Here is a 26,846-nt window from a genome sequence, read left to right on the forward strand (position 1 = left end):
TGAAGGCATGTAACCGTATGAGCATGCTCACTAAAACCTTAACAGCCCTGTTTCGCAATACAGGCTGACTAACCACATTATTCACCACACGCCTTTCCAAGCCATTCACCCTTTCATTACTCAATTAACATCTAATAATACAATACTACAAGTAAGCATTCTAAGACATCAAAATACACATAAAGGCGAAGCATTTCTTCATTTGTTCAGCCAGCAAATACATTTTGTTGTTGTTATTATTATTATTTAGAGTTCCAATTAAGGAGATTTTCCTTGTTGAAGATCAATTATTGGATACATAACTAAAAGTCTACTGAAGCAAGCATACCATCTATAGAAAACTCACCTTCCAACAGTGAAAGTAATATTTAGATCATACTTTGAAAATACAGCAGAAATGACAACCTTAAACTCTTTATGTAAGAGCAAAGAGATCAGAGCTGTGACAATAATGTCTCTGACAGCATTCTTAGAAATCGTGATGCATTGCTATCATGTGCGGTACAAGACATCCTCTCAAATCCATCAGATTTCTTGCAGTCTTATACCTGAACTAAGGTTATCATGTAAGCACTTCACAACTCTTTCCAGAGCACTTGACAATTGTATTTGCACCATGGATGAGGGTGGAAGAAGGGGGAAAAAACAATGCTATGACAACAACATCTTACTGGCACAAGACAGAGTTAAAAATTGCAAACAGCTTATGAAATATCAGGAAATGAAATAATGAGCTGTACTTCAACACACTGTTAACAATTATGTGGCTAAAACGTTCAGCTACCAGAGGCCCTGTCCTAAAGCTTAGAATTTTGTAAAATACACTTTTCAAATACAAATACCCCCAGACTGCAGCAATTAAATACAGTACTCAGTATTCCACAACGTTATGTAACAGAAGCATCACCAAAGTTAACATTAAGACTCCTAAACTGTCACAAAAATACAAGTTTGATCATTGCAAGACAGAAGTTATTCCTAAAGATATGCAATGCTCTTTCTAGCAGATGTAAGATAAATCATTTGCCTTTCACAAACCTGTGAAATTCAGCAAATAAAAGAAAGCAAGCCTCATTTTCTCCATCAATAACTATTCTAAAGCAAATATCCCAATTCAACAGACACCACAGCAACTGCAAACTCTGACTATGGTACTATACAATATGCTAAGAGGTTTAAGAGCAGAGATATAAGGCAGTAATCCCCTTGTTTTGTAGGCTCACTCTAAAAATACCCTGCAGACTGTCAGCCACTAGTGGAAAGCAGGTCTCCTAAACACTTTATGTGATACAAAGTGCATTGAATTATATCATCTATAATAACTGAAAATAAGCAAAAGTTTAGTAAAGAAACACTAGCTATGCCTTGTGGAAAGCAGTCAAAGTAATTCTGCTTTGCAGCTCATCTGCACACATGTGAATAATTTTAACTAACCAAGCCATGTCATTTCCAAGTGCATCATTGACATTTAGGGCAGCTAAATATGAGACAACTCAACAGTTTTCAAACACGAACATCTCAGTTTAAAAGGTATCTTTACAAATACATGCTGAATTTCAAAATGAAATTAGATATAAAAGAAAGTACAGAAAGGGCTGAAACAGACAAAAAGTATGTTTTTTAATCACTCAATTCCACAAATTGCAGTTTGAAGTTATAAATGTCAAATCCCATGAAAATAAATGCATTTTCAAAACTTAAAAAAAAAAAACTTGACAAGTAAAATAAGCAACTTTTACTGGTAGATCAATCACAAATCTTAGGTTTTTACACTGCACTTCAGTAGGACCTATGAGTATTTTATAAGCAAATAATCAGAGTTGACTAGACAAGACCAAACATCTGCTGCTTAGTATCAGACAGGGTCGAATATACATCAGTCAATCATACCTTTGTGCTGTTGACCTGATCACTACCTACTGACTGGGAGTTCAGAAACATACAAACACTCATAGTATTTTTGGTTCCAGCTCTTGGGTGAGAGCAGAAAGAGTAGATGAAGTAAGCTACAGATCCAGAGCATGCATTTCAGGAACCAACTGCACTAAACTAGATTACTAGGAGGATATACTTCAGCAAGATTTAAAAATATATACTTGTACTCATAGTGAAGCTTTACCCTTGGTTCATATACAATGTTTCACAAAAGTGAAAGCCACTGCATTTTGGACAACTGATCCTGCAACACTGATCTACACCAGCCCACAGCATGGTCCAGTCTAGCAGTCCACGTAGCCAACATTCCGGAAACATTTGGAGCAACAAACCATAAATTCGGATCAGCTTTATGAGAAGTCTTCAGTGGGAATGAATAGTAGTGCTGCTGAGTCTGTCAGCAAGTAGGATTCAGGTACAGAGAAACCAGGTAAATCCACATGATCAGATACAAAACAGGGAGGTAAAAAGGGCTCTCCACCACAGCCAGCAATGTTTCATTCATTCATTCATATATGCTCCCAAAAGAAAATAGTTCAGCAACAGTTTACAGGTGATGCAAAATGTTCTGAAGTAGGTTAAACTGATTTTGAAAAGACAAGATCATCTCACAAGAAGAAATTCTTCTGTAAGAAAACAGCAGAGAAAAGCACATGGAAGAAAGGTAAAAAAGCCACCTTAATTATTAATAGCAATGAATACAAATTCAGCTATTACCACTGTCTAGGAAAGGATTCACGTTTAGTCCTCTAAAAATTTAATTGTCAAATAAGCAAACAGTAGTAAGAATTATTATGAAAGGAGCACAGCAAAGCCAGTATGATGCCGCAGCATAAGATCAGACTGCACTCAGCTTCAATACCACATAGTTCTTGTACTTAATATACCCTCACTGAAATGAAACTGAAAGGTGCAGGAAAGTGGCAAGGATAAGGAGGATAGCAAGGACTACTTAACACCTTCTGCTCAAGGACAGATTAGATACATCAAAGGTCTTCACCTCAGAAAAGCAATTTTCTAGTGGGGAAGGCTACAAAAATTACAGTATCAAAATGTTAGCAAATGAAAAGGGAATGATGATTTTTCAATTCTTATGTTGCAGAAACTGTGGAAAAACAACAGAATTCTCCAGCAGTCCAGGTGTCAATAAAAGAGTATTTCTCTTCATGATATAAAATTAACTAGGACAATTCCTAGCTCTGGGAAAGTTTAAAAACTAAAAATAAAAAAGAATTTTAAAAATTTTAAATAATAATTAAAAAAACAAAACAAACAAACAAAATACCAACAACAGCAACAAACCCCCAAACCACACAGATTAATCATTGGATCAAAACTTCCAAAGGTTATTTGAACCTATAGTGGAGATGCAGCCTTCCATTTAGGAAATCACCCAGTCCAATCTGACCAGCTGGGAAGTCTTCCTTCGTGTCTTAATCTTCTATTCTTCCCCAGGATCCAACACTGACTGTGTCAGAGAGAATTACTGTGCTATGGAGCCTTTGTTGCGAAGCAGCACAACTCACAAGCTGGTGTCCCTTCAGGGCCAGTCCAGCTGGCCACACCTCCGCGTTGCAGCTGTCACAGCACCACAGCAGAGTTGTTCACACCCAACTGCCCCAGCACCACCACGAGCTGCCTCGCTACAGTGGTAAGGATCTCCCTTTCCCAAACACACAGAAGCAGAGGTTTCTATAGCTCAAGACATTCAAATGAAATGAATTTGTATATTCCAGATAGCTCACAAAATTTGAATTATTGTGGCAACAAGCCATGGGTGCACTAGTCACTCTCAATTACGAAATGAGAATTAGCTTAAACTGCCACAAAGTGTGTCATTCACAGGGTGACAGATGACTCCTTGTTATACCAATACTGCACTGGGCCCAAGCACTCCAGTCAGTCACAGCCTGGCAGCTGTTACATGGCAGTTCAAGACACTTCAGTCGCTCTCATCCTCCACAGCTAAATATAATTAAGGCCCTCTTATCTGTGGGTTTTCTTCAGCTTGTTCACGCTAAATCAACCACACTTTTGACTGCAGCTAATGCAAAGAAGGAGGAGGGCAAGTGACACAAAAGGCATTTTTAATATTCATTTATAACTCAAAGTGAAATTGTGAAGCTTTCTATCAAGCTTTTGTGAAAAATGGCAGGTTTTAATAATAAAAATGAGCCGAGAGAAAAGATACAGTAATTTCTTCTGGCTGTCAGAATATCAGAAAATCATTTCATCATCCCTCATTAAGCCTCACAACAGAAAAACTTCACATTCATGTAAAAGATAGGCAGAATGTTCTTAGGAACTCGCTCTGGTGTCCAGCATAGCAACTGTGGTTGACTTCTAAGAACGTGATTTTTTCTTTACACAAATCCTACTTATTATAGTAGGAATTACTTTTGTACACCTGTCCAGTGCAAGATTTGAGTTGTTCCATAACGCTTTTCTCACAATAACTCTTTACAAAACACTACAAGGAACTAACAGAATTATTTCCCAAATCCATTTGCTTTACACAAATGTAATCAAATCGGAAGCTAGCTTAACAAAGTCAGATAAGAAGCTATAAATTCTTTTAAGCACACAGAATGCAATGCTTTCTGAATTCCCTCACCAGTTAAATACCTTTAAAAATATTTTGCATCTTCTCTAGATGCTAATACAAACCACATGTTTCATTACCCACAGAAGAACCCACAAAACATTTATGGAATCTGTCACCATAGCCCCTATGAGAGGTGTCTAAACAGAGAATTCCAACACAATTCCACCTTTCTGGTACCATTTTGTATACAGACAACTAGCATTCCTTACGATAACCCAGCATGTAAAACCTCACTTTGTGCCTAATGTTTCCCATGCCTGCTTACTGCAAAGCCTTAAGATCTAAGCACAATTTCAGTGATTTTGAAAATTATATATAGCAACATAACTAAAGAAATATCTTTTATAAGCATTTACCTTCATAATATCCTGATGTACGTAATTTTGTGAAAAAACATTCCCCAAACCCAAGTGTAGTAGAATCAGTTACCAGAACGATGTTCATAGGACAGAAGAAAGAATATCTTCATTGATGACTTACTTCTTTCCCCCCCCCCTCAGATTCTGCCATAGTACTTTTCTTAAAAATCCCTCTTTCTTGAAACTACAACCATGACTCCATGGATATTTTTTAAAAAATGAACCTATGGGCTGAAATAAAGGAGAGATGATAAAGTCCAATATGGGCTACAAAAGGTTTAAAATGGGAACTTACGTCATTTCCTCCCTGTACCTCACAAGACAATGTTTTTTAAGATAATTTTAAGTGTTTCTTTTGAAGAACAACCTCACAATCTGGAATTATTACACCATTATACCAATTTGCCACAACTCCAGTCAAGGCTGGATTTTTCTTTCTTCATGGCAACAGACCTGAAGCTTCTCAGACTGATGCCAAAACCTTTCATCTTACTAATTTCAATGTTTGCATATTTTCATTTGTGTACAAGGGGAGAAGAGGTGATCTCTATGAAATTAAGTGATAAAAGGATAAATCAATCCATCTGCATTAACGGTTTGAGGTTTTTCGGAAGAACTCCAAGTCAAGTTTTTCATATCTGCTCTTATAAACAGATGCATACTTCCCTTCCCCACTCCCTCTTCCTATCACTTGGCATTTAGAGCCTTTTGCTTATAGGGATAGTAATGTTGGCCTTTATGGAGGCTGTAGATAGGAATTCAACTGCTATTGCTACAAAATCTCACCAGCACTGTTTTTTTAAACACTGATAATAATCTCTTAGACATTTCCTTCTGTGAAGTTACCAGATTTCATGACGGTCATTAAAATTAGTAACACATTATTTTTGACCAGCAATAATGTATTATGAATCCACAACTACATGCTCAGTGAGAATTATCACATAAAGCTTGAGACATCAGTAAATCCAGGGGTTCCTCTCCAGACCGTTTTTCTTTACTCCCATTAAACTTAGTGAAGAGAAAGAAAAGCTCAGTTATACAAACTCACTTTCAGTATACCTAACAATGAAAATATATTTCTCTAAATAAATAACTCTGTATACATCCAAAGAGATGGTTTCTACCCTTTTCACATAAAATCAAATTAATAATTACAAAATTCCTTCATGATAATGAAGATTTTTTAACACAAACTTTTATCAAGAAATGGAAGCAATATGCTCATTTCTCTAGCAATCTAGTCAAAATACTTGGTCTTTCCAAGACCACAATAAGATTTTAATTCCAGCCTTCAATATTTAAACCAGTTCATCTAATATAACATTGGGGGTGGGGGGGGGAAGGAATATATGTGAATCTCATGTTACTATCTGAGACAGACTGCTCCAAACTTGTAAAACTGCCTTACCTACTAAATGAACTGCAAGAACTCACATCAGCATTTTACCTTCTAGTCAAAATTAAGTCTATGGTAATTCAGAAGGTCAAGTCTTAGAATATAATGGACTAGAATATAATGGTTTCAGACTTACTGTACCACCTTCCTGGTGATAAAATACTGGCATCTTAATTCAACTTTTTTCTGTTAGCTTTCTCTTCCCCATATTAATTCTGTTAGCATACAGGTTTTATTATCTCTTTCAAGATCAGCACAGAATTTCTGCTACAAAAACCAAACATGCATTAAAAGCCAGAATGAACCTTTGCATGTGTGCTTTCTTCACAAGCTGTACTCACATCTCAAAATGAATACTAAGGCCAGGACGTGCATTCTAACGCAGACAGTTTAAAATAACCTTCACATAATAATGAAAAACCTCCACTGAACTTCTCTGAAGAATCTAGAAATTAAGATCAAAAGTGTTCCCATACTCTTAGTGCAGTAAGACACAGAACACTGAGTGAGATGAAGTTTAACCAACCACTTTAACAGTTAACCAATCATACATTAAAAGACAAAGTTAAAATATGCATCTCAAAATACCAGTGCTGCCTTTCAGGGTCCCAGTTTATCTATATAAGGAGCTAAGACTATCACCCTCTTTCATGAATACCAAAATCCCATAAATATTCACAAAACTGTCTCACCATTCCTCATTAACAGTTCTCCCACCTAATGATTTTAAACTATTGTGTTTATTTTAGCCCCAACCTGTAAATAAATGGACAATTTAAGATTAAGATCATGAAAAGATCATGAAAAAGTGTTTTTATTTCAAAAGCTTCAAATGAAAATATAATCACAAGCAATATATACTGAATTAAGTCAGAAATGTCTCAAGCCATCAGTAAAACATTTTGTCAGCTAGGGCTGTTAAGAACTACAGAAATATTGCATATTGTACTTCAATTGAGCACCTATTGACTCTCCTTAAAATAAGCTGCCATCTGAGACATGGACAAAAAGACAAAGATGTTCATTATTCAAACAAATTGAGCTTTTGGCCATCTTGTCACAATTGTTCAAACCCAGGAAAAAAGTTCAATATTAACATCACCCTGAACTAGAGAAGTAAGTAGTTTTGCTACTGGTACCGAAATCACCTTCCTCACCCCTGTCATGATCTTAAGCAAAGCAGGATGCTGTCTATCATATATGGGCTCACACTTCCGTCTCCTTCTTCTCCTTCTGAAGGTTAAGTGAATTCCACAGCTACGTAGCAGGCCATGCTCTCCCAGAGGGAGATCAGGCTGCCCAGAAGTCAGTGCAGGACTACAGGCAGGGCTGCCAGCAACAGTGGCAACTCAGGAGCTCCAGTGATGCCAAACAGTCCTCACGAACACACCAGTCTGACTGAATGACCTCAGCTAGGCTAGAACTGTGAAACCCACAGATGTCTCTCACCTTTCTAAATCTCTTGTTGCTCACTACAGTAAAACAGCTACAATGATCTGCTGCAACACACAGAGTGTGGTGGCAAAATAGAGAGAGTCCCAAATAGTGCACTGCCCATAAGTAACTCATGGCTGCAACAGCCTCTTGAATCATACATTAGCTGTCATCTTCCCAACTTTAAACTGCTTGGCAAAAGAACAAGAAAAGTCAAACAGGAAATAATGAGGAAAATTTGTCTTCATTCTCAAGTCCATCAGAGCAATCAATGAAGCTTCAAGCTCAGCAAAGACAGAAATATCACCTGGCGACCCTGAAATCCTGCACCCAAAGGCAGCCTTCCCACATCTGCAGCACAGTGCACTGCTACCAGTCACTCCTCAAAAACCAGACACAGTACAGGGCAAGAGGCAGAAGGTAACCAAGGCTTCACTCACATGAGTTTTCCCTGAATAATTCAGATTCTACCATTGCCATATTTTGCATTGCCTGCTGATGAATGGCCACAGTGGAAAGCAACAAATTTCACTCCTGGTATGAATGAGTTTGACATAAAAGCAGTATGAGCTCTACAGTTAGGGCAAGTAGGAAATCGTGCTGCTGCTGCTGCCCAGGCTGACAGATGAAATCATGTGCCCTGGGGTGCCATCTTCGTACGGAGAGCATCACCTTACTTCCATAAAAGACAGCTGCTTCCTGGGGTGGCAACTGAGCTGGGCATCAGAAAACAGGATGAAGAGGAAGGCAGTCTAAAAATGCCTGCAATGGAACAGCTGGCACCCAGCAGCAAGGCAGGCATGATAGGGACTCAGTGAAAAGGACACTGGATATTGTGCTGCCAGATTCACACAACCATAAAAATCACAACTGTGTTACGTTCACCAGCGACTGGTCACAGAGTCCACTGATTTGAACAGCACCTTGAATAAACTCCATTATTCTGGCAGGTGATTGCAGCACAACTACTCCATTCATAGATCATCATTCTTAACAGCATCCCCTGCCTTCCCTTTCTAAGTCCAGAAAATTTTAAAGTAAATCCTTACAGAATGTGCAGAATTCTCTTATACAACAGGCAGCATATATGACATTGACAATATAGGTAACACCATTCAGAATGCCAATAAAATTAGATGGAAGACAACACCACCTTCCTTCACAAGGAATCAATTATACATTCCTCAATTACAATTCCTCTACATATATTAAACTCCACCTTATTTACTACTTTCACAGGAACGAAGTTACGAGCAGGGAATGCAAATAGTGACTTGGTGACATAGGTACTGAACTGAGGCAGAAAGTGAGCTTATTCTGCTCTAGGAAAATCAGATCTCCTAAGAAGTTGGCATAATGTGCCACTGAGGAGCTCAGTTGGTTGGAGCATGGTACTAATAACGCCCAAGGTTGTGGGTTTGATCCCCATATGGGCCATTCACTTAAGAGCTGGTCTTGATGATCCTTGTAGGCTCCTTTCAACTCAGAATATCTTGTGACAATCCCTTCTTGCTGGGAAGTTCTGTATAAGAGTCTTTACCACAACCCCTGGAGGACCAAGCATCACCTTATGTCCCTTTGAGATTAGCAAAGGCACACATTTCACTTAGCCAGAAAACATTGGTGCGCATGGCAAGACTTAGAAAATCCACTCAAACTGTACTGTTCTTCCAGCAGCTTTAGCAATCTTCACCCTTGGTTAACCAATGACAACTGGTGTCTTGCAAAAATACATCAACAAAGCTCTAGCAAGCCAAAGGCTGTCTACAGCAGAATGGCTAAGGTCTCCCTACTCACATTATCAAGCACTTGCTAGTACCTCACATTACTTCTTAAAGGTCAGATTTAATTCCAAAGGCTGATTGTCCATAAGGTGCACTTCAATTATCTATATTACAGAGCCACCCTTCTACTCTGCCTATGGTTTGCACTGCATCTTCCCAGCTCAAACTCCACCTCCTGAGATCATCTTACCTGCAGCTCTCTTTAAGCTGCACACATCGCATCAAACAAACAGCAGGTCTAAAGGCAGTGGTCTCCTCCAGTGGTATTACTTTCTGGAAAAGGAAAGGGTTCTCAAACAAGAACTACAAAACTCTTCATTTCTCTGTAAGAGATTTTTTTCAATATCATAGCAGTCTAACCACTGTAAATAAGAAATGCCAAAAGCATTTATATAAAGCCTTCCCTTCTAAATACAAGCATAAAGACACAACTTTGCCAGCACTGAGACTTGAGAAGTTGGATTCCTATATCACAGAACTTTCTATAAAGTAGGAGCAGAAAAAGCCAGGTAGATATTACATACGCTTCTCTGACCAATTTAGTCTCGTAACAGTAAAATTATGCAAGTGTCTACAAGCATTTGAATCACATGCCTCAAAAAGTACTGTTGGAAGCCACAAACACCTTTTCCTCAAATTTCACACTAACCATATTTAAGAGTAACGCCAAATTGGTATTTTGCAGTGGTCAGGCAAAGTTGATGAACTCACAAGCCTCACCCAAGAAGATCAATCATGAATGCAATAACATGTTCTTCAGCTATTTACACTCAATATTTTACATAAACAAGGCTTCTTCAATGAAATCTGTCAATTTGCAAACGTAGTAACTATTTTCAAGGGCAGCCTACTTTAGTCACTCCTTTTTTATTGAGGATAAATTAACTATTTAACGAGTTCAGAGTTCTTATATTGTTCCCTCACTCTCTGTAAGAAAATACTCTACAAAGGAAGGGGCCACATTTGCAAAAATCAGGTTCTCCTTTTCTACCTCTCTCTATTGTGAAATGCACCCACTGGAAGTTGACCACCAGCACTGTTTCACTGTTTACACAGGGATTATACAGAAACATCTTCATAAAGTAAACAGTGTTTGGCTACAAAAACCGACAGAACTTCCTCAGCCCTTCCAAGTTTTGAGTCTGAGCGATGACAACACCATCAAGTGACAACAGTTTCCAGTACACTCATATTCACATTGCCTATTGGAAGTTCCTTATCACCAGAAAGGGTTGCAGTCCATGCATCATGTCTGACAGCTACAGTGGTTTTTTCCATGTTCAGTCATGGTTTTCTTTCCTGTACTTGGTCCTTCTGTTTTCAAGTTTAACTCAAGGCTGAGTCCTGTTTTTGTCCATCAACTTGCATTTTAGAAGCTTCTCAAGATTAAACACTACAGTCATTCTGACTGGGAGTAGACTTACTGGTGTTACAAGACGAAACCCTGAAACTGTAGCAGAAGAAAAGGATGAAATTCAGAGTGCCCTGGATTCTAAACCCCAAAGCTGACAAGCAATCACAACTACATAAATTTTAAAATACCAAGTTAGTGATCTACACAGGCCTTTTTTATTCCTTATATAATGTCTCTCTTCCTAAATGCTTACAAAAAAGGACTAAAGATGAAGGTGACAGAGTAACTTCAGAGTCTGGAATTAAATGCTTTTCATAGCCTCTAACATGAACTTCTAAAATGCAACAGGCTGCTGTAGCAAAGCCAAGATAACTGAGGTTATCTTGGATTGTCCTACAACCACACCCAGGAATGCAATGCATGCCAAGACTCCACAGTTGGTCACAGACATGGGCGCAGGAGGAATCACAATGTGCGACTCAGTCAGTTTCTCACCGCTGGAATAAAGCTTTTAGGCGGGCTTGCTATAAATATCCAGTGCTGGAGATACAGGAGGAGATTGGAGCTGTATGTGGGAGACCAAAATACTAATTAGACACCGAGCAAAGTTCCAGCTACACAAAATTAAGGAATAAGAGGAGATTCAGGAAATGGCCTACTTTAAGGCATACAGCCTGCATGTTCTGAACTCTCACAAAAACAGAGCAACTGAGAAATAAGGCTGGGAAAGAAATCACAAGCTTGGGCTACAAAAAATTCCCCTTGTATATTACATACCAGTGCATACAATTGCGTTACTGAATTTATCTTTTCTACATAAAACAAGTAAAATTTGTGTGAAAAAACAGATTAACTAGTAAGGCAAAAAACCCAAAAGATCTGACTGACCACATAAGCTAACTTCACAGAACATACCTAAAATTTGCCTAAGCTTAAGATCATAGCTGAACATACATATTATCTGCTCCAGCTTTTACAATTAAATGGTCTTACTCCTATTTTTTTCATTGTTTTTTTGTTTGATGGGGAGGGGAGGGTGTTGTTCTACTAAGAATATTTTTACTTTTCAAAATATCTCTATAGGTGTCTTTTCTACTAAAAAGGATTTTGTAAATTTTGCTACTGCTACACTCCCCTTCTAGAAGCCACTCTGGATTTACAAAACAATGAATATCTGAATAGAATTTCTAAAATTATCTTACATTTCACAAGAGTGAAGACACCTAAAGCAAACTTGTAAATTTTTTTCCTAAAGGGATAGAGGATGGTGCAGAACAGGACTATTTGACATACTTATTTCCCTGATGCTAGAAAGAAGGTTAGAAAGCATTCCTAAAATATTTGATAGTCTTGAGATTCACAGTAGGAGACTGTATTTCCTGCTGGATAATAGTATTATGTTACACATAAAAATGGCTATGTCAGTAAAATTAAAACAGCTACAACATTTGAAGCTCTCAGCTTCTGTTTGAAGGGAGACTCCAGAAGGGACCAAAGGAACTGCAATACACCAGCAAGAGGGATGACTGAACACCTCTGTAAAACCTAAGTATCCCAGGTTGATGACCATCATATGAAGTTAATCTATGCTCACTATGGTACAAAATCAGAACCTAGACCTCTGACTCTGATTCTTCTTTATAAATTATTTTGGGAATGGGAAAGAAAAGAATCAATGTGCTTTTTGTAGGTACAGTTACCCAGAGATTATGGGAGCAGGCAATGTGGCAACGTGTGTCAGTATTACTGACTAAGCATTATGTCCCAGGTCTGAGAAGAAAAAAAACTAAGGACATAACTAAAACATGAATAAAAAGAATTTACTTCATCATTGGCACAGCTATTGCTAAATGACATCTTATCTAGCTTTTATAGTGACGAATTATTGACTGGCATCACAGAGGAAATAGATTCTGACAAGTCTGAATATTAATAGCATCAGCTTAATGAGTATGATGTTTAAATCCAAGCAAGACTTAAGTCTTCAAACTACAGAAACATTTAAATTTATCTACTAAATACACTGTAAGAACACCCAGTGTTTATTTACATTTATATTATATTACATTTCAAAGGTTCAAACTTTCAACATGTCATTAACTAGTAACCTTTTCTGAATTTAAGTGGTTAAAGATTCTCCTATGGGTACAATTAGAAGGACTTTTCAAAGATCTCACTGAAGTTAAAGGTTTAAGTTGATATGAGTTCAGAGAACATAAAAAGCACTTCTACATGAGGTTCTCAGCTATTTTAGAATACACATTTAAAAAAGGAAAAAACTTCCTGAGGATGCCCCGCAATTAATTTATAATCTTCCACAGAATCTCTCAAATTTAAAGCTCACAAAAAATTAAGACAAAAAGATGTGGTATTCAGTTTTTAAGAAATTATGGGGAAATTCACAAGCTTAGTTCAGGGAATAAACAGATTACACAACCAGTCAAAGAAAGGAGAACTGACAGAGTGCATTGTTGTACCTATTTCAAACAAGTGCTAACAAATACCTCCTTCAATAATTTGAATCCAGTCCACCTAGGATGTGAAAACTACAAAACATTCACTTTTACCTATAGTATTAAGTTGTTGGTTTCCATAGCACTTTACTTACCATTTGAAAAAAAAAGTCTGCTGTTTTAAGGACTCCACAGATTATTACCCATACAGACTTGGTCAGTTACACTACAGACAAATAAATCCAGATGATAGAGTTCTCCAAAATTCAGAGCATGAAAAGGTAAAGTTCTGCAAGAGACAGAAGGTAAGGCAAGAATGTACATGTGACACGGGCTTCGTTGGACAGGCTGCCCTGAGACACTCCCTGCAAATTCTCTTCACCACCCACACTCCCTCACATTAGGCATCCAGACGTGACATGCAACAGGAAGGGCCTGGACAGCCTTCATCGTGGGTCAGGTACACTGAAACACTTTGGGAAACCTAAACCTCAGGTACACTGAAACACTTTGGGAAACCTAAACCAACTGCACATGGCCTCAAAGGCTACATCCAGGATATCTAACTTGGGTCTGTGAAACAGTACACAAACCAAAGCCACCTTCAGCTGCCTTGTTTTGTACAGGTTCTGGTAGTACCTGCATCAGTTCTGAGACTCCAAAGCAAACATTTTCTAGCAGACTACTACAGTCGTAATACCTTAGGACAACTCAACCAGAAGCAGTAACTATATCCTGCTATAGATACTAGCACAGCTTTATGTGACCGTCATTTATTATATTCCACCAGAGCAGCAACTGACACATCTACATAAAATTAAAAATAAAATCTACTGGAGCCCTTTTTTTTTTTTCCCCCCTGCAGTTAATGTGCTCACGAAGTCCATCCTTCTGTGACAGAGAATGAAAACCAGTGGGTTTTAGCAGGCAACAACTTGGGTACAATAACTTCAGTGAAACCTTCAGCAACACCCTGCCTTTTCTGCAAAGCCTGAGCAATTGCATCAGTGGGACAGGCCACTGGAGATGCCTCATTTCCTCTGCATCTTCAAGGCTTACACAAGGTTTTGCCAGCTCCAGCTGTGCTTGCTGATAACATAAGAAAACTTGTAAGAACAACTGAGAAGGAGCAGGGTAAGGTCCAGAGTGAACCATTTGGGTATGTACAGCGTGTAGTATGTTTAGTTCTGTAAACCAAATTGAGTCTTATTCATGAATCCTGCTTTTACTCATGGCAGTCAAGTTTGTCCTTTGTGACTGATGGAGCTACTTTACCCTTCAGCACACACCTATAAAAATAACTGTGCAGAGAGAGGATCCCAAGGTGTACTAATAAGACAGTTACAAGCCTAGACATCAGCAAGTTTCAGCCTATTCCAAAGGAGCTTAATACTTAATGGAAGCATAGAGGACTACAAATACATAGCTAAGTCCCAATATATGTTTTTTCACAAGATTACAGCTGGAAAAATTCACCTGTCCTGAGAAGGAAAAAAGCCAAAAGGTAGAAGAGAGATAGAACCAGCCAGGAAGACATTCTCAGAATTTCTCCCTTCAGCCTTGAATTACAGAAGTCACTGGTGGTTTTTAACCCCCCTCGACTCCCACAATATATTCAGTCAACATGGTTTACCTAGCCAGTAAAGACTAGAGCAAACATCCAGAACAAGTATCTCTGGAAAGGGGGTCTTACTAATACCTAGAAATACTTTTTTTTTAATGTCAGAAAATACCCCTCCTCTTCCCCCCCCCCCAATTTGGTTATATATACTATGGTTGTTTGATAGTGCTGTATGTTAATGTCTGGATTTTTGTCCATTTTTCTTAAACAAACTTACTTATTTCTATTGTGCCAAGTACAGACTAATGCTTGTACACTGGACTAAAAGCAGAGAATCATCACTCCCATTCAGAAAGTAGAAGGGAACTTGATTAACCTGAAAAGATGCAGTTTGAATCCCAACCTGAAGTATACTGCAAAATTCACATAGATGGCAACTGCGGTTGCCAAGGACAGGGAGGGAGAGAAGTACTAAGTATTCTTTCATTTGAGAATGCAAAATTCCTGCAGTTACAAAATTTTAGTCAACTTTTAGGCAACACTGTCCGACCACTTCCTAAAACTTGGGGCACCAGAGGTAGTGACTTCAAGATGACATATTTATAGCACACGGAACCCACATACAACCACTAATACTATAATTAAGCACTAAAACAAGATGCTATTATAAACACAACGTCTCTGGCAACGTACCACATTCAGATGGACACTGAAATATCTTTTAGATAACTGAACTCAATCTAATCTGGAGTTGGTATTTCCTGGCCAATGATGACTAACTCTTCTAAAGCATCATTAAGTAACAGGAAATACCCACCCCCAACATCAATCACTATCTAAACATACACCAAAGTATCATGTTTTGAACATCGTCACTCATAGATAAATACCCTATAGGCAAAAGTGAGGGGAAGAAAAACCCTTTCCACCAGTCTTCAAGTAACCAAAATACAAAATCAAGTCCTAATATTAATAACAACATGTGAGTTAGGGCCAGACTTCCAGCTCACTTGTACAGCTTCACAAGATAACACTGGGCTCTTCCACAGTTATCGCACTCCCTTCATTCACACATAAAAATGCTACCAGAATTAAACTGATCCAAACCACTACTATGCTTGGGATGATGGGTCAGGAAGAGCTTGGACCTTCGTACTCTGTACTTTGTACAGCGAGGACACCAGTCTTGGGCAGCTCTGCTGTGGCCTTCCCTCTCAGCTTCCCAGGTGCACTGCCCTGCTGCCCTGACTGATTCCAGTCCTCAGCAACCCACACAAAGAAGAGAAACAGACCAAAGAGCCTCTGTGCAAACTCCAGCCTAAAGGAGAAGCCATGCCTTTTCATCTCCATTTTCTGTTCCATTAAAAACAGCAGAGGAAAGAAAGCACTTCTTAGCTAAAAACAAACAAAGACAGAAAAAGAACCCATGGTAAGTGAAAGACAACATCACATTTATATTCAGGAAGGCTCAGGAGTGGACAATTGTCCTCTTCATTTCTGTAGAAACCAAAATTAAAGGCTCTCAGTAGGAAAGTCACAGTTCTAATCCCCTCTTCCCCATCTCCCTGAAGATACTAATAGAAAGTTTTCATCACAGCAGTCAACACATCACTATGTTGTGAATATTAAATCTAACCCAAAGAGACTGCCATGATTTCCTCTCCTATCCTTTTTCCACCTTTTTTTCCCCCTTTAAAGGCAAAGTATTTGCTTTACAACTGCCATGAGTGCACCAAAACTATTTCTAATTTACTTAGAATTACAAAATAATTTAATCCCTGATGAAATTGCTAGTTGCTCTTAATTACACTACTATTTTTCTGTTAGAATTCTACATATTTAAGTTGGCATGTGGTTTTCTGCAAGTCAAACACTTCCTAATTAAATCCTAAAGTCCTATCAAATATCAATACTTAAAACTACTACCTCGAAGCAAATCTACAGCTTGTGTATCAAGAATGCATTTGTTTCAACCATTATTCTGGTGAGTAGAGTCTACTGCCTGAATAAAGCAGCTTTTTTTTTAATTTGAACATGAAAAATCAAACCTCTTACAAAAATTGATATTCATTCTCAACCTTCCTCCCAGAAGAGCTAACCACTTATCAAACCACTACAGTAGATCTTCCGGCAGCTCTTTGAGCTGTAATCAGAGATCAGACTTACATTCAGATCTTTGGGGGGAAAAAACTACCACCACCACAACACAGAGCACACACACAGAGAGTCCCCTTCCTCATTTAATTTTAATTTACAAAGACGGCTCCTTTGCACTCATCTGAAAACATGTTACATATCAGCAGCAAAACGGAATTCAGTTTTTTTGGAGAACACTTTAAGGGCAGATTTTTTGGACCAACACCCCCATAAGCAAAGTGCTACACCTGGGAAAACACATTAAACTGCTGGTTCCGAATTCAGTTTGCAGGCTGGTGAGCAAATAAGCCCCATCTGCATTAGCTGGCATGATACCTCTTTGCATTCTTTGTGTCAAGTAGTTCTTGAAATGTTACATCCCTGCCACTGAAATTACACTAGTGACATTTTTTTCAAACTGGGAAGCTTACATAATGATCAGCAATAGCACAAGTAATCCAGAAGTAGCACTCACTTAACACCAACTCACAGCACCGTAAGGACAGAAATGAGTTGCTACACAGAAAAAAGTTCACAAGAAAACTTCCAGCAGAAAACAGCTTTAAAAACAATACCAAAAAAAATCCCTACCAACCCAGCCCTCTAATTCTGCTATATAAAGGTGTCTAAGTCAGTCTATATAGATGTGAAGGATGTAAATTAAAAGTCATGATTTGCAAAAAAGTCATTTTTGGGAAAAAAATTAAAGGAACAGGAAAAGAAAAACAAACCCAAACATTATCAAAAAAACCCCCTCAGGACTGATCTTGCTATTTCAAACAGCTGTGTCACATGGAGTAAAGCAGCCCACTAAACTATATCTACAAAGCAAGTGTAGAGTTTTAAACTAATTAGTACAAAGGTCTTCAAGAAATTGAGTTCTCATAAATTACAGCTTTGCACACAGTTCAGTTTACAATGTGGACTTTGTAAAGATTTGAGACTTTCCTAGTGACGTGCTTCTGAGTACACAACAATATGAGGAAGTGCTGTAGCTAATACCCCTCTTCTCTGCAGACAATCACATATCAAAGGTGCATCATTGTTTAAAATGGCTCCAGTTCCAAAGGGTGAAGATCTACTCCCTGTCCTGTCTTGACCTTAAGGGAGGGACACACTGTCCACCAAAACATCCTGTCAGGAAAGCAGTAAGAAGCGTGCAAATTTGGAGATTAGGATAATAAATACACTTCGCTGGTTACTTATTTTGGCTTTCAAAAAAAACTCTTGTCAAAGAACACAGAGGCTTTTCTAACCAAGCCTTGTCCACGCCAGAAATCCTGGTGAACATGTCCACTTAGCAGCTGCAGGGAACTAGGAAGAATGTATTTGTGAGGCTCCCTGTGTGGTAGTCTTGAGTGAAAGTTTTCATTGTTACATCCATTCTCTTTTGAAGTTACATGTTTCCTGAAACCGGTTTAGCAGAAAAAAACTATTAATTATTTGCTACTTCTTCCAATATAGATATTTGGAATTTATGTGAACATAGTCCAAGTCTGTTCACTAAGTAAAGTGTATGCACCTATTTAGGAAAAAAATGGGATGTTTACTGCTTTGGGACTTTTTTCTGTGTTTCGTTTTTTAGGACTGCATTCCCAAACCTCTGAGGAGATCCCATGACATAACGAACAAGGTCAACAAGTATTTTAATCAGGTTCGTTTTCAATATTTGTTAGGACTGGCACCAAGTCCTTACAGAACAAGTTGTTTAGGTCAATAATAAACTGCAGGGCTCCTAACTGGTATTTTACCTATTTCTATCCTAAGTAAAATTACTGTTTTTTACTGGTCAAAAGGTCTTATCTTCTCAAGCACAAAATTAACAAGAAGACTGGCCCAGATTACGCGAATGACTACTTTAAATGTGGTTTTACTGTGTTTTTATTATCAGACCTTTATATTTAGCTACCAGTTCTCCCAGAATGAACAGTGATCTCTGCATTTTTCTTGAAGTTTATGCAAGTGGAGAGCATTGATCAAATAAGCAACATTATTTCAATCTTTTTTTATTAAAATGTCTACAGAAAACTACATAAAAGCTTAATTCAGGTTAGTGTTATAAACCCTAACATTGTTTACTTGAGTGAAACAGTTGGGCAAGCCTGCTCTCACTATTTAGTTCAATCACTAAGTGTAAGCAATTAGTTTGCATCTCTAGACACTTGCACTTGAAACCAAGATGTGGAAGAAAATAAACCTGGCGGATGAGATCTCAAACACTTGGTATTTTTTCCAGCTCAAGCTTTTCATACCTTAGATAAAATGCATTACCTAATTTTTTAATATCAGGTTACGGTTAACAGCTAAGAATTTTTGAGAGAGAGAATGTAATTTTATCAAATAGCAAAGAGAATTGTGCAAGCAACACACATCAAAACACAAAGCCAAGTCACAAAGTCAAGGAGCTGCAAAAGCTCAAAGAATCAAATTTGAGCTTGCATATATTAAAACCTAGTTCAAACAGTGAAGCTCACTTTCATACTGTACTTTTTAACACAATGACAAAGCAAATCACACAATCCAGGCCGAATAGACCAGATGTTATGATTTACAGCCTCTAGTCACATTCCTTACAATGTATACACATCATTTTCTATAAAGTAAAGCAAGACTGAGATCTCCTTTTCTCAGGAACTGGAAGTATTGCTAAATTCACAGATGCCATTTTAAATAATAAAGAAATACTTTAGTACATGGAAAAGAGTCATAAACATATCTTTTTAGAAAGCATCGCTACATTATGAGCTGCTACTTGGGCTTTCTACAAACTTGCAGGAGAAAAATACCCCTTTTTCAAAGAGTTGTTACAGAATTGTTTTGTTTTCACTGTATTTTTACTGTTCTGCTTCAACTGCACTGAGCAACCTCTAAGTGCAAAAGTTAATTTTTGAGGTCAAATTTCAGACTGAGCAAAGTCTATCAAAAGATTTTCATGAAGTCCTGGATTGCTCACCTGCCTGTAATGCTATGGTTCTCATATTACACTGCACCATAATCACCTCTATTTAAAATGAGAAACCAATTCTCTTTAAATACTTATTGTCACTTTAAGATCTTCAACAACCTACACTACTACTGCTACTGTACACATCAGGGATCTGACTACCATCTCTTTAAAAAAGGAAATCAACTCCATTTAATTCCTGCTTGGATCTAGACATCTGGAATCAAGTATATACATGAGGAAGAACCACAGAGCTGCAACTGTATAAATATTTTTCTTACCAATTCCCTGCCAAGAGCATCACAAAATTATAAGATCAATTTCACAGACAAGAAATAAAACTAAGGTCACACAGGCAGAAAGGCTTTTAGAATTTGGGTACTAATATTTGGCGTGAGAGGTATTCCAGGGCCGACATACAGTCTCATCTTAGATCACATTTTCCAGATTTTGCTTCCTATGAGCTTCTGGGGTGGAGCTGGTGTCTCCTTAAACTGGCATAATGATTATCGCTGATTTTATCATAAGAATTTCTGGCATCCACTTCAAATAACAATCCAGCAGACAACACACATTCCAGCTTGCATTATTAGGATTAAAACAGGAACCCCTTTCTATTGATATATTCCTTCCACCAAAGGTTATCTAAGCAATTGCCAAACTGATTGCAGTTGATTACACTATGATGATGCATAAGCACTTAGGTATATTTGTTAGCTGAAAATGCTGCAGCAAACGTAAATTTTCAGGTTTGATTTATAAATAAGCTTGAGAATGCCCCTTTCATATAACACAGTACCTTGGAACCCATAAATCATCTGGAACAGTATTCTAGATTCAGAACACTAGGAGAGGTTATTTTTTTTTGTTCACCTCCAGCCAAACAAACTGCATTCTCCCTTCTCATACAAACTCAAGATACCTGTGCGACTTCATTATCGAAATTAATATATATGGCCATCTATCACTGATGCACTAACAAAATCTGTTCTTTGCTCTGACACACCTGCCAAGCCAACATAAGAAAAAGTAACCACAGAAGCCTGCAAAGATATTGTGTCTATAGATGAACATCTACATCAAGTATTAGTGGCAGCAATTCTTTGGCACTTATTCTTCGCATAATCACATTAATCGAAGTTTTGGGCTTGGTTTGGTTTAGTAGTGTGGCTAAACAACATTGATAAGTATCACCATTCCAGAGGCTGCCCATAATTTAGAAGCTTGCGATGGCTTTTCCACTCATACACCACCATTCATGAAAGAACAAAGCCATGGAAGGATGTCACAGTCTCAAACCACAGCAAAGACACACTACAGCAGACCAGCCCAAACCTTAGGTAACAGAAATTTATACACTGGGCTGTTTAGCAGGGAAGAGCATAATTTGTAGCATATAATGATTCCAAGTTTTCCTCCTGAAATTTGTGAACTATTACGTTTTTCACACTGAGCACTGACGCTACAAAGCTGTTGCTTTTCCCTCCTTTCAAACAACCGTAGTCACATTAGAGTTTCATTTTATACAGTTTATGAAAACCTTCCAGAATTCACACACCCCTACCTACTGCGCAAGTTTGGCCACCACAATCGATATGGGTCATCTTTATCAAGTCCTTCTTTTGGATTCCAATTTCTTGTATCAAATGCTTTATAAGGCATCACATGAGATGCTTAACATACACACCAACACTTCTATTAAAGCTATTTTGGTCACCCGTAAACACAGACAACTTTCTGTGTTCTTCTGTGCTCTGTGTTAGGAACAGAGTCTGTTCCTAATCTTCATCCTCAAAGGTTTTGCCTCTTCACAACCCACTTCTTTGCAACCGTTAACTACAGCAAAAATATTTCAAAATATGAGAACTGTGAACAAAATCTTGGAAGAGAGGTGCTTAAGCAAACAATAATGTGAAGTGACAATCTTCGTTCTGAAGACTTAAGGACAGATGGACAAGATGTTGCATTTTCATGAGGAAATAACTTATAAACCACATGCAACTTGTGGCAGCAGGGATGACTGTACAGACTGTGGGTTCAGCAACAGAGGGCTAGACAGTAGGAACACTGCAAATTTTCAAGGGGCAAACCATGATATAAGCTGTGATTAAAACTACTTTCACATTCCTTGCTTCACTGAACTCTGACATCAAGTAACATTTAAAAAATGGTCCAGAGCTGTGAAAATCACCTCATCAACACTTGAAGTATCCTTAAAATAAATGTTTTAGTTTTGTTATCACAGTCTTCTCTAGGACTTTGATAGTTCTCTCCAAACAGTTTTTGCATATTTTAGTCTAATCACCACAAGTAAATAGCAGTAAGCTGCTCGAGGCAGAGTACAAGCAGTCTGCCAGCAGCTGGCAATGGTGAGAGCAGTGAAGTACAGGGATGATGATGCTGGAATGCAGACACCCTTCCAGCAGATTTGCCTGCTGAACCTTTTTGAACAAGAGATTCATGTCTTTAGTTTGTCAAAGGTCCCCCTGAACGGCAGCACAGCTGTCTGTTGTGTCATCCACTCCTCCCGATTTTGAATCATTTGTGAACTTGCTGAGGGTGCACACTGTCTAATCGTTCAGGTATTAATACAATAAACAGCCCAGGCCCTACTATCAACCTCTAGGGCACACCACTACTAATTGGCCTACAGCTGGACTTTGTGTCACCACTCACACCCCTTTGAGCCCAGCATTTCAGCCAGTCTGCAATCCCTTTCCTTCTCTATTTAGCTAGACCAGATGGCATCAGCTAGATAGTCAACAAGGGTTAAGAGAGAAAATGACAAAAGCACTGTTAAAGTCAAACAGTACAAACTTCTCTTTTCTCCTCTACCAACCCAGTCATTTTGTCACAGAGGGCTGACAGGTTGCTCAAGCACATTTCCCCTTCTTAAAGCTACAATAAGTATTGCTAATAATTTTCTTGTCCTTCTTATGTTTGGAAATGGTTTCACAGGAGAATTTGCTCCATCATCTTCCCAGGGGTCTAGGTGAGGCTGAGCAGTCTTCAAACCCCCAGACTCTCCTGTCCTTCTTGGAGGCAAAAGCAACACTTGCTTTCCTTGCTTCCAGTCCTCAAGAACAGTCTTCTATTATCTCAATCTTTCAAAAATAATTCAGAGTGGTTTTGCTATGGTATCAGCTCTCTCACCACTCATTGGTGCATTCCATCAGTTCCCATGGACTTCCTTATAGTGAACTTTTAAAAATGTTCCCTTACTTGGTCCTTCTCTACTGGGGCTAAATCTTCATTGTGCCAGACTTCCCCACTAGTCTCCAAGGCCTAGGACTCCAGACGACAAATCCTACCAATAAAGACCAAGGTAAAAAAGGCATCTAGTACCTCAGCTTTTTCCATGTTTTCCTTAATCTCCCTCTGACTGCTGATGCACTTAGAGAAGTCCTTCCTGTTGTCCTTCAGGTCCCTAAACACCTACCTGAAAACTGAGGTCCAAAGCCAATCCCAGTCATACCTTTTCTACATTCCATTCCTCATGCACACACAAGCAGGAGGTGCAGTGAAGTTCAGATTCAAAAAAGGGCAAAATAAGGGGAAAGGCACTTCTTGAAAAACTTCTTACTGGGCTTATTCTAACTTAACCATTTCAGTATGATACAAACAAAACAAGGAAACCATAACCAAATCAAATTGCCTCTCTACTCTGTTTAACTTTATGCCACAAGTATCATGCTAATGATGGCTAAGTTTGCTCCTGTGGTCAAAAATAGAGCCTGACAGATGTGATATATACTGGAATGAGCGTGATAAGGCAGCAACACAGCTGATTTCTCAACAATAGCACAACCTCCCTGTTTATAACTGTGATGAAAGTGAATTGTTACTTTCAGGAAACCTAAATGATGCATCCCGGTGGTTATATATTCTGTTTTACATTATACAGCTCTTTCATCTTATGTATTAACTCATGCCTTACGGCCTGCCCTGCATTTCTAGGGCAAGGCAACGTCATACAGATGTCAAGAGGTGAAGTGTTATAACCAACAATTTAAACAACTCACTAGTTCTGGACAGTTGCATTAAGGATCTCTGACTGTACATCGCAAATGACTGAGCTACCGACAAGCACATACTAAAACCAGCTTTATGCCACAGGATAGTGAATGCTGCACTCACATGCAAAGGGTGATAAAAGCCGTTCTGAGAATTGGAACTGTACTTTAGAGCAATAGGCTGGTTTAAACAAGGTGTCCAAAGCAAACAGCAGCAGTAAAAGCTATAGAGAAGTAGAGACTAGCTGACATTAACAGCTTGACATGTGTCAAGACAAAAAATGAGATCATCTTTACACTTAAAAAAAGCAATGTATTCCCAAACTTCAGTGTGTTATAAAATAATAAATTATTTCAAACCTAAGGCTAGGTTAGCAACTAAGAGGGATAAACAAAATCCAATTTTGCAGAAGTCCAGATATACTTTAGTATATCCAGCTAGAGGCATTCCAGCCACTCTACCACTGTGTGATATGAGGCAACTCTTAAAGGCACAAGGAGTCTGAACATCTGTAGAAACACCAACAAGCAAAGAAAAGCAGAGGAAACCAACAGTATGTCCTTAACCAGTTCCCTCTAAAATCAGCGGCTCCCTAACCGATTTAACAGGTTTTTTAAAAAGCCTTTGAACAAAACTTTAATTAAATCTATTCCAAAACAAGCACCCATTTTGGCTCAGTGCTCTAGGTAAAACTCCAGTGCATTTACAAGTATAATCAGTTCAGCACAGTTCTCCCTCTTTACTCTATAAAAACAGCTATTTATGTTTGACCCCAACCCACACTAAAACTCAAACACCCAGCACGCAGCTCTTTCATCTACTTCTTTTTCACAACCTGATCAACAGAAGTAGAATGGCAGATGAAGAAATGTTGGGTGTTATACCTTCAGAAAACAGAAGGGTTTTTCTCTGTCTGAGTGGGGTAGTGAATACAAAGATTTGCCTGAGCAAGATCTTTATTACTAAAAATGCATCATACCTGCACAAAAAAATACTATTTTCACAGAATCATAGAATAGTTTGGGCTGGAAGAGAGCTTTAAGTTCATTTAGTCCAATGCCCCCCTGCAATGAGCAACTAGATCAGGTTGTTCAGAGCCTCATCCAACCAGACCTTGAACACTTTCAGAGATGGGGCATCTAACACCTCTCTGGGCAACCTGTTCCAGTGTTTCACCACCCTCACTGTAAAACATTTCTTCCATGTGTCTAATCTAAATAGACTCCTTCAGCTTCAAGTCATTACCCCTTGTCCTTTTGCAACAGACTTTGCTAAAATGTTTGTCATTCTGATAGCCCCCTTTGAGTACTCCAATAAGATCTACCCGGAGCCTTCTCCTAGCTGAGCAATCCCAATTCTTTCAGCCTTTCCTTACAGAAGAGGTGCTCCAGCCCTCTAAACATCTTCATGGCCCTCCTCCAGACTCACTCCAAGAGGTCTGTATCCTTCCTGTGCTGGGGACCCAAGAGCTGGATGCGGCACTGTGGGTGGGGTCTCACCAGAGCAGAGGGGGGTGTCATCGGCAAATTTGCTGAGGGGGCACCTGGTCCCTTTGTCTATGGCATTAATGAAGACATTAAATAGCACAGACACCTGAGGGATGCCATTTGTCACCAACGTCCTTTGCGACACTGAGCTGTTGGCTGCATCCAGAGAATAGTGATCAATGGCTTAGTGTCCCAATGGACATTGGTGACAGGCGGTTTAACCCATCAGATTCAAAACTCAATGGAACAGGTACCAAAACAAATTAATAAAGAAGAAAACCAAGATACTATCAAAATTGGTGTTATTTATTTAAATTTAACTCATTTTCTAGTTACTATTAACACCCATCCATTCAAAAAGCAAAACTGTATCACTTTTCAATCCATTAAGTGAAAATCCAGGTATTAACATGAGACCTGTAACATCTCAAGCAATCCTAAAGGCCAAGCCGTGTCCATATTGACACAATTCTGACCAAGCATTTGAAAGCCTGTCTTGAAACAGCACTATGGGTCACACCACTCAGCATTTCACACCTGTAAAGAGGCATCTGAGCATGGAAAGCAGAGGCCGCTTGCATCTCTACAAGTTACTTCTGCACACACCAAGGAAAAAGTGCAATCAACTGACAAGAAGCAATTTTATTAAAAGATTTTAAAATAATTATTTTTGTCCAGAAATTGATAGCATTCACTAATTAGCAGATACACAGGTCTGTTAGAGTCACAGTATTTAGGTTTTCAGCAAAACATGCACTCAGAAAAAAGCTCCAGCAAAGCAAAAACCTCATTGGTGATCCACAGGTCACACACAGCTCATCAGAGAACTCCACTTCAGAGTGGACCAGACAATGCTCCTTTACTACTCTGACTTCTAAAGAAATGGAATCTAGTTTACAAAACTGAGAAATTTAGATTAACTATTCTAAATTATCATTTCAATACTGTGGACCATTTAATAATATTGCTTCCTGTTCATAAAGAGAATTTCTGTGTTTTTTAATCAGATCTCACCCTATTCAATGGCCACTGCTAACAATCTTCAACCAAAACAAAATTTGCTGTACAATATATATCTGTATGCTATATGAGTCTAGGGGAGAAGGAAAAAAAACTTAAGGAAAAAAAAATCAACTACCTTTAATATGGGGAATGTTTTTCCTGCTACTTGTTTTTTAATTCCAGTATGCTCAAAATTGAATGAAATGGCAATAGTTTCTTATTCTATTGTACAGATTTCCCTATATATAAGGAGAGGAAACATGCCCTTAATAAGGAGTTTCTCCCCAGGGCTATATCTATCATAGGTCAGTCTTCAATTTGAAAGCCAGCACCAAGCTCATCAAACCCTTCCTGAGCACTAAATGGCAAGACTAACAGA

General features: G+C 38.5%; 1 protein-coding gene across 12 annotated transcripts in view; it reads right to left on the reverse strand.

Annotated features, from left to right (window-relative positions):
• The window catches only part of NUMB (NUMB endocytic adaptor protein), a 92,781-nt gene that overhangs the window by 41,889 nt on the left and 24,046 nt on the right, over nt 1-26,846 (reverse strand). Inside the window, exon 1 of one of the 12 annotated variants that reach the window (XM_019281578.3) lies at nt 13,479-13,612. The exons of the other annotated variants lie outside the window; for them this stretch is intronic. The gene's annotated coding sequence lies outside the window, so the exon portion shown is untranslated. Of the gene's footprint in view, nt 1-13,478; nt 13,613-26,846 lie in introns of those variants that run through there. 12 annotated transcript variants of the gene reach the window in all.

The sequence above is a fragment of the Corvus cornix genome, chromosome 5 (assembly GCF_000738735.6).
Source record: "Corvus cornix cornix isolate S_Up_H32 chromosome 5, ASM73873v5, whole genome shotgun sequence".
Taxonomy (NCBI): Eukaryota; Metazoa; Chordata; class Aves; order Passeriformes; family Corvidae; genus Corvus; species Corvus cornix.